Source organism: Parambassis ranga, chromosome 5, assembly GCF_900634625.1.
Source record: "Parambassis ranga chromosome 5, fParRan2.1, whole genome shotgun sequence".
NCBI lineage: Eukaryota > Metazoa > Chordata > Actinopteri > Ambassidae > Parambassis > Parambassis ranga.
This window is the reverse complement of record NC_041026.1, coordinates 4517988-4525233: the sequence shown is the minus strand read 5'-3', so window position 1 is coordinate 4525233 and position 7246 is coordinate 4517988. Positions and strand designations below refer to the sequence as shown.

General features: G+C 44.2%; 1 long non-coding RNA gene across 1 annotated transcript; it reads left to right on the top strand.

Moving 5' to 3' along the window:
• The first annotated feature begins 2145 nt into the window (after positions 1–2145).
• LOC114435810 (uncharacterized) lies at positions 2146–5847 on the top strand. The gene is made up of 3 exons (XR_003670646.1): positions 2146–2156; positions 4346–4348; positions 5713–5847. It is a non-coding gene; the product is annotated as an uncharacterized LOC114435810 (long non-coding RNA).
• Positions 5848–7246: the final 1399 nt, after the last annotated feature.

Here is a 7246-nt window from a genome sequence, read left to right as displayed (position 1 = left end):
AGGAAGAGTCTATACTCAGAAGCTGATGTAGGTGAGACTTTCTGATCACACCTTTTAAAGCAACGTCACTTCTGTCTTCAGCATTATAATTATGAATGCTTTTTATTTATCGTACTGCAAAGTTTTATTGTACAACAAGATGTAATATGCTTCAATTCAACAGTCTGATGTTTTATGCATGTGCAGTAATTAAAGTACAATAACATTTATAGGGACCAGACTAAACCTTGGCAGAGAAACATGTTCATATGTGTGCAGAGGACAGGAAATGTAACCATGTGAACCATGTGCTGTGGTCAGAGCTGCTGTCTAAAGTTGGGGCAAAGGGGAAGGAAGAGTCTATACTCTGCATTCTGATCACACCTTTTAATGAAACGTCACTTCTGCCTTCAGCATTATAATTATGAATAGATAGAACACTTTGTTCATTGTGCTGGATGTGAGGATGGGGCACACTTTGCTCTGTGTGCTGGACTTATTCTGTAAGTACATTTCTGACTTGTTGTTTCTGAAGAGTGTTTCTGAGCAGACTGGTGTCTTTATGAACGTTGGCTGCTGATATGTCTCTGTTTTACACTGAAGTCCTGCTGGATTTGGCTCCACACATCTACATTGTGTATTTATAGTGTTTTAATGTTGTGATTGATCACTTTCTTTTGGTCTGATGATGTCTGATGAGGTTTTAATTTTTATTTCAGTGTTCAGCACACTCCTCTACGGACACAGTGAAGGTGACAAATTATACTTTGTCTTTATTTTTTCTCTTCATTTGTATATTACACAAAGTATTTATCTCCTGTTTATCAACTTCTCAGTGTTTTATATTATATTGTGTATTAGATTGATGATCACTTTGATCACTTTTAAGGAGAACAAACAACTTTGTTGTTTTTAAAAAGATGATGCAATTTATCTCGTTCCACGGCACCATACTTGCCTGCTAATCGAGCTCCTAGCATGCTAGTCTTCCTTAATAATTAATTTCTGTTATCTATTGAGAAAATGTGCGTTCATTTGATTAAATACTTTTACTAAACAGATCCTGCATAATAAATGCAGCCTGACCTCAAAGTGAGTGCACAGTTTATTTAAAGGAGCACACGTTCTCTTGATACCAAATGACAGCTGTGTTTTCTGTTCAAAAGTTAAGATGCCACAAAAGTGGAAGCAAAGTCCTAAAAGCATACGACTCCTTTAAATAAGCTAAATCAAACATTTGAATTTCTCTCGTCATGAGTGATTCGAACTTTGAGCCACGAAAGTGATTTTACAGCTTTAGTCTCTCTTGGTGTGAACACAGGGTTAAATGATATTTGGTTCTTTCACACAGCCTGTTTAAAGCTGGAGGTCTGCAGGCAGAACCTCAGGATATTGTTGTAGTCACTGTGAATAATAAATGATAGATCTGTGAGACAGGACACTGAAGTAGACACACTGTGACACTACGTCACACTTCTAATTCTGTCTGCATGCTCTCTGAAACCACACGCTGGTGGCAACATCACAGTTTAGTTTGTTCATTCTAAACAAGACAACAGTCACATAATGTGCACAAGAGTTTGATCCTTCAGTGTTTAAATATATATTTTGTAATATAACCTCCAACAGAGACTCAACATCCACAAACATGTGGTTGATGTCAAGGACACTTTATCTATAGTTATATTCAGTCTGTGTGTTTGACCCTCGATTCATCCTGATGATGCAAATACAGCTTAAATGTTTCATTCCTTTATTTTTGTTTTTTTTGTTTGTTTTGTAACATTAGTTATTTTAAGATGTACCACAGCACAACATGCATTCACATAATTATCATAGAGTTTAGTACTAAAACAAACAACATGTTTGTGTTTAATCTCTTTTGTGTTCTAACTGGGTGTTTTTGATTTGAACAGGTTCCATGAAGGCCTCTGTGATCCTGGAAGAAGGCTGGACTGAGATATTCTCTGGTGAGATGATCACCCTCAGATGTGACATTCAGGGAGCTGAAGGAACTCAGTGGACGTATGACTGGATACAAGACAAGTCAGACCTTCATTCAATATACAGTGAATCCATCAGAGTTTATGGGTCTGGCAGTGGAAAATACAGCTGTCGGGGTAGAAGCAACAAGTTAACAACAGAGTGGAGTGAAGCCCTCAGATGGACTGTATCAGGTAAGTTGATCATCTTTAATCCATATAAAAGTGCTTAATTAGGTCAAATCTAACCAACAATTTAAGTGCTACTAAATAAATCTCAATCAAGATGGCGCCGGGTACGGACGCCCTGGTGTTTTGGTGCGCTCTGTTTTGTTTGTTTTTGTGCACAAACTGTGCACCAGAGAAGAGCTCATGAATATCAGATTTAACATACCTGTGGACTTATCACCAGTTTTTTTAGCATCTGCTGCCGATTTACTACACGTTATAGGTAAAAAAGTGAGACGCCGGCGCAGAGGGAAGAGAGCTGGTGCGCTGGTGCGCCTCCGCAGACGTGGGACGCGCACACCATTACCTTGGATTTTTCTCTCTAACGTCCGCTCACTTAGCAACAAATTGGACGAGCTGACACTGTTGATGAGAAGGAACAGGGACTTTTCTTCATCCTGTGTGTTGTGCTTCACGGAGACCTGGCTTTGTGAACAGATACCGGACTGCGCGCTGCAGCTGGAGGGATTCCAACTCCTCCGAGCGGATCGCCACAGGGAACTCTCCGGTAAAACCAAAGGTGGAGGTGTCTGTTTCTATATCAACAGTGGTTGGTGTACTGATGTGACTGTGATCTCCCAGCACTGCTCTCCTGCTCTGGAATACTTATTCATTCACTGTAAGCCGTTTTACTCTCCACGTGAGTTTGCTTCATTCATTCTGGCCGCTGTTTACATCTCGCCCGGTGCGGACGTGCACGAGGCTCAGCGTGCACTCGCGGATCAGATCCTGTGTTTGGAGCAAACATACCCGGACTCCTTAATTATTGTCCTTGGTGACTTTAATAAAGGAAACCTGAGCAAAGAACTCCCGAAATACAAACAGCTGATCAAATGCCCGACCAGAGAGGAGAACACACTGGATCACTGTTACACCACAATAAGCGAGGCATATCGCGCAGTGCCCCGTGCTGCTCTTGGACTATCTGACCACGTGATGGTCCATCTGATTCCTGCGTACAGACAGAGGCTGAAGCTCTCCAAACCTGTGGGGAGGACATCTAAAAAGTGGACCAGCCAGGCTGTGGAGGAGCTTCGCTCCTGTTTTGAGACAACGGACTGGGAGGTGTTCAGGGCTGCCACTGATAGTCTTGATGAGTATACAGACACTGTGACGTCATATATACAGTACTGTGAGGACAGTATTGTGCCAACACGCACCAGGGTGAGTTATAACAATGACAAACCCTGGTTCACAGCTAAACTCAGACAGCTGAGGCTAGAGAAGGAGGCCGCTTTCAGAAGTGGGGACAGAGACTGCTACAAACAGGCCAAGTACAGGTTTAGCAAGGAGGTGAGAGGTGCTAAATCACTGTACTCTGAGAAAATCCAGCAGCAGTTCTCTGCTAACGACTCTGCCTCTGTGTGGAAAGGACTGAGGCAGATCACCAACTACAAGCCCAAAGCCCCCCACTCAGCTGACGACCTGCAATTAGCCAACAGTCTGAATGAGTTCTACTGCCGCTTTGATGGACTATCAGCCAGCCCTGACACCTCTCCACACACCTCTCCACACCCCATCAACACGGACATCCACATCAAAGATACCCCATCAGAGTCCTCCTTGCCCCCCTCCTCCCCCCCCCTCAGCTGCCCTCTCAATCCTGGAGGAGGATGTTGACAGGCTGTTCAGGAGACTGAACCCCCGCAAGGCTCCTGGACCTGATGGTGTGTCCCCCTCCTCCCTAAGACACTGTGCAGACGAGCTGACTCCAGTGTTCACAGACATCTTTAACACCTCTCTGGAGTCATGCCATGTGCCAGCCTGCTTCAAATCCTCCACCATTGTTCCAGTTCCCAAGAAGCCAAGGATCACTGGTCTTAATGACTACAGACCTGTGGCACTGACGTCTGTAGTCATGAAGTCCTTTGAGCGCCTGGTACTGTCCCACCTCAAGACCATCACAGCCCCCCTCCTGGACCCCCTGCAGTTCGCCTACAGAGCTAACAGATCTGTGGACGATGCTGTCAACCTGGCTCTTCACTACATCCTGCAGCATGGACTCCCCGGGAACCTTTGCTAGGATCCTGTTTGTGGACTTCAGCTCTGCTTTCAACACAATCCGCCCAGCTCTCCTCCAAGACAAGCTGTCCCTGCTGCATGTTCCAGACTCCATCTGCCGGTGGATCACTGACCTCCTGACAGACAGGAGACAGCATGTGAGGCTGGGGACGAATGTCTCGGACACAAGGACCATCAGCACCGGTACCCCCCAAGGTTGTGTAGTTTCCCCTCTGCTCTTCTCCCTGTACACCAACTGCTGCACCTCCAGCCACCAGTCTGTCAAGCTGATTAAGTTTGCTGACAACACCACCCTCATTGGACTCATCTCAGACGGGGATGAGTCTGCCTACAGGAGGGAGGTGGACCGTCTGGTGACAACAACCTGGAGCTGAATGCCCAGAAGACAGTGGAGATGACAGTAGACTTTCGGAAAGTGCCAGCTCCATCACCCCCCCTCACCCTGACAGACACCTCCATCTCCACAGTGGACTCTTTCCGCTTCCTGGGTACCACCATCACCCAGGACCTCAAGTGGGAGCTCACCATCAGCTCCCTCATCAAAAAGGCCCAGCAGAGGATGTACTTCCTGAGGCAGCTGAGGAAACTCAAGGTGCCAGCCAGGATGATGGTTCAGTTCTACACGGCCATCATTGAGTCCATCCTCACCTCCTCCATCACAGTGTGGTACGCTGGGGCCACTGCCAGGGACAGGCTCAGACTGCAGTGTGTTGTGCGCTCTGCTGAGAAGGTGATCGGCTGCAGCCTGCCATCTATCGAGGACCTGTACGTCTCCAGGACTCTGAGGCGTGCAGGTCGGATCACAGCTGATCCTTCTCACCCTGGACACGGACTCTTTGAGCCACTCCCCTCAGGCAGGAGGTTACAGTCCATTCGGACCAGAACCTCACGCCACAAGAACAGCTTCTTCTCCTCTGCTGTTGGACTGTTGAACTGTAATTAATGCACTTCAGAAGGACACATTAGTATAGTCACTGCACAATGATGACTATTTGCACTGTTTACTCCATCTTGCACTACTGGCACACCACCTCACCGACCCATGTGGTACCTGTTACATTACTACATTATTACACTGTTCCATTTCTTCATATAAGGGTCTATGTTTACATTTCATCTGCCATTCATTTTGTGTTCTGTTCATTGTATGTCTGTTATGTCATGTAAATTTAGCCTTACTTTAGTTTATTTACTTAATTTTATCTTAGTTTTATCTTATTTCATGTTAATTATTATTATATGTTCTTTGTATGCACCAATCACTAAAGCAAATTCCTAGTAATGTGAACCCCCTTCACTTACATGGCAATAAACACGATTCTGATTCTGATTCTGATACACACTGTACAAGTGTTGTGCTGCATGTCTTCCTGTTTTCACAACAGTGTCTGAAAAGAATGAAGTACAAAGATTTTTCTGCAGTAATTCATACTCTAACCATTTACTATTTACTGTTTGACTGTTTTTACTGACTGTTTCATTTTTTCCTTCCTCACTGCAGATAGACCTCGGGCCTCACTAAGAGCAGACAAGACAGTCATACCAGCAGGGGGCAGCATAACACTGACCTGCTCTGTGGACGTCTCTACAGGGTGGAAGTACTACTGGTACAAACATGGCTCAGTGTATTCTGAAGCTCAATCAATAAATGATCAATCAGACACTGTCAGTGTTTCAAAAGGAGGAATCTATCACTGCTATGGAAGAAGAGGAGACCCAGTGTTCTACACATATTACAGCAATGAAGTCACCATTAATGAAACTGGTGAGTTTAATAATTAGTTCTGAAATGAAACAACATGAACTTTTCAAATGTTTCATCTGTTTGTCAGTAATGAAGAAAAGAGACATTTTGTTACCAACAGAAACAAAAAACATTGATCACATGTCAGAAGCTCCTCCTGCTCTGATGATGCTGAAAAATCAGAACTTTACTTTTTTATTTTTAGACAGGACTGATCCAAATTGCACCTCAGTTATATTAATGTTGCTTGTTACTGTGTTAATACTTCCTCTTCCTCAGCACCACTGAGCTCCATGTTTTAAATCAGAGGCTTTTGTTGCATTTCTTCCCCTTAAAGTTGGTTTTTGTGGAGTAAACCTGTCTGTCTCTCTTCAGAAGTGGACAGAGGAATATTAACAATGTTGAGCTGTTGGACTAATGAAAAACAATCACTGGAATTTATTGAATGAAATAAAATGATGTCAGCATAAAATGTAATCAGAGTAAATACTGGGACACCAAACCACAGCACTTTGTTAGAGAGTTCAGCTGTTAAAAAGATCAATATGATAAGAAATATTTAAGGTTATCACACTGTCTGCTGACTGACTGGATGTTTCTATGTGAACAGTTCCCAGTGTCACTCTGCAGCACAGCTGGCCTCAGACATTCATTGATGAGACGATCACCCTCAGATGTGACATTCAGGGAGTTGAAGGACGTCAGTGGACGTATGAATGGACACATGAGAGGTCCAACATTCCTTCAACATCCAGTGAATACAGAATCAACAGGGCTTCCTCTGCTGACAGTGGAGAATACCGATGTTGGGGCAGGAAAGAGAATGTATACACATTGTGGAGTAATGCCTTCACATTGTCTGTATCAGGTAAGTTTGATTAGTTCAGTTTTGTTTTATTGTTATCGTTTACAACTAAATAAATTCTGATGTTTTTATACACTGTGTTCTGAACTGAACTGCAGCTAAACCAACAGCTGACCTGACTGCAGACGAGTCAGCTGTTCCAGCAGGGGGCAGTGTGACTCTGACCTGCTCTGTGAAACAGTCCTCTGGATGGAAATACTTCTGGTACAGAGATCAGAAATCCTCTGAACCTCTGACCACACAGGAGGCTGTTTCACTTTCAGACCAACACATCAGAGTCTCAAAGGAAGGAGAGTACTGGTGCAGAGGAGGAAGAGGAGGAAGAGGAGGAAGAGGAGGAGACCCACTTTACTACACAGAGTACAGCCAAACAGTGAAGATCTACAAACTTGGTGAGTTGCATGTAACACACAATGTCTGCTGTGA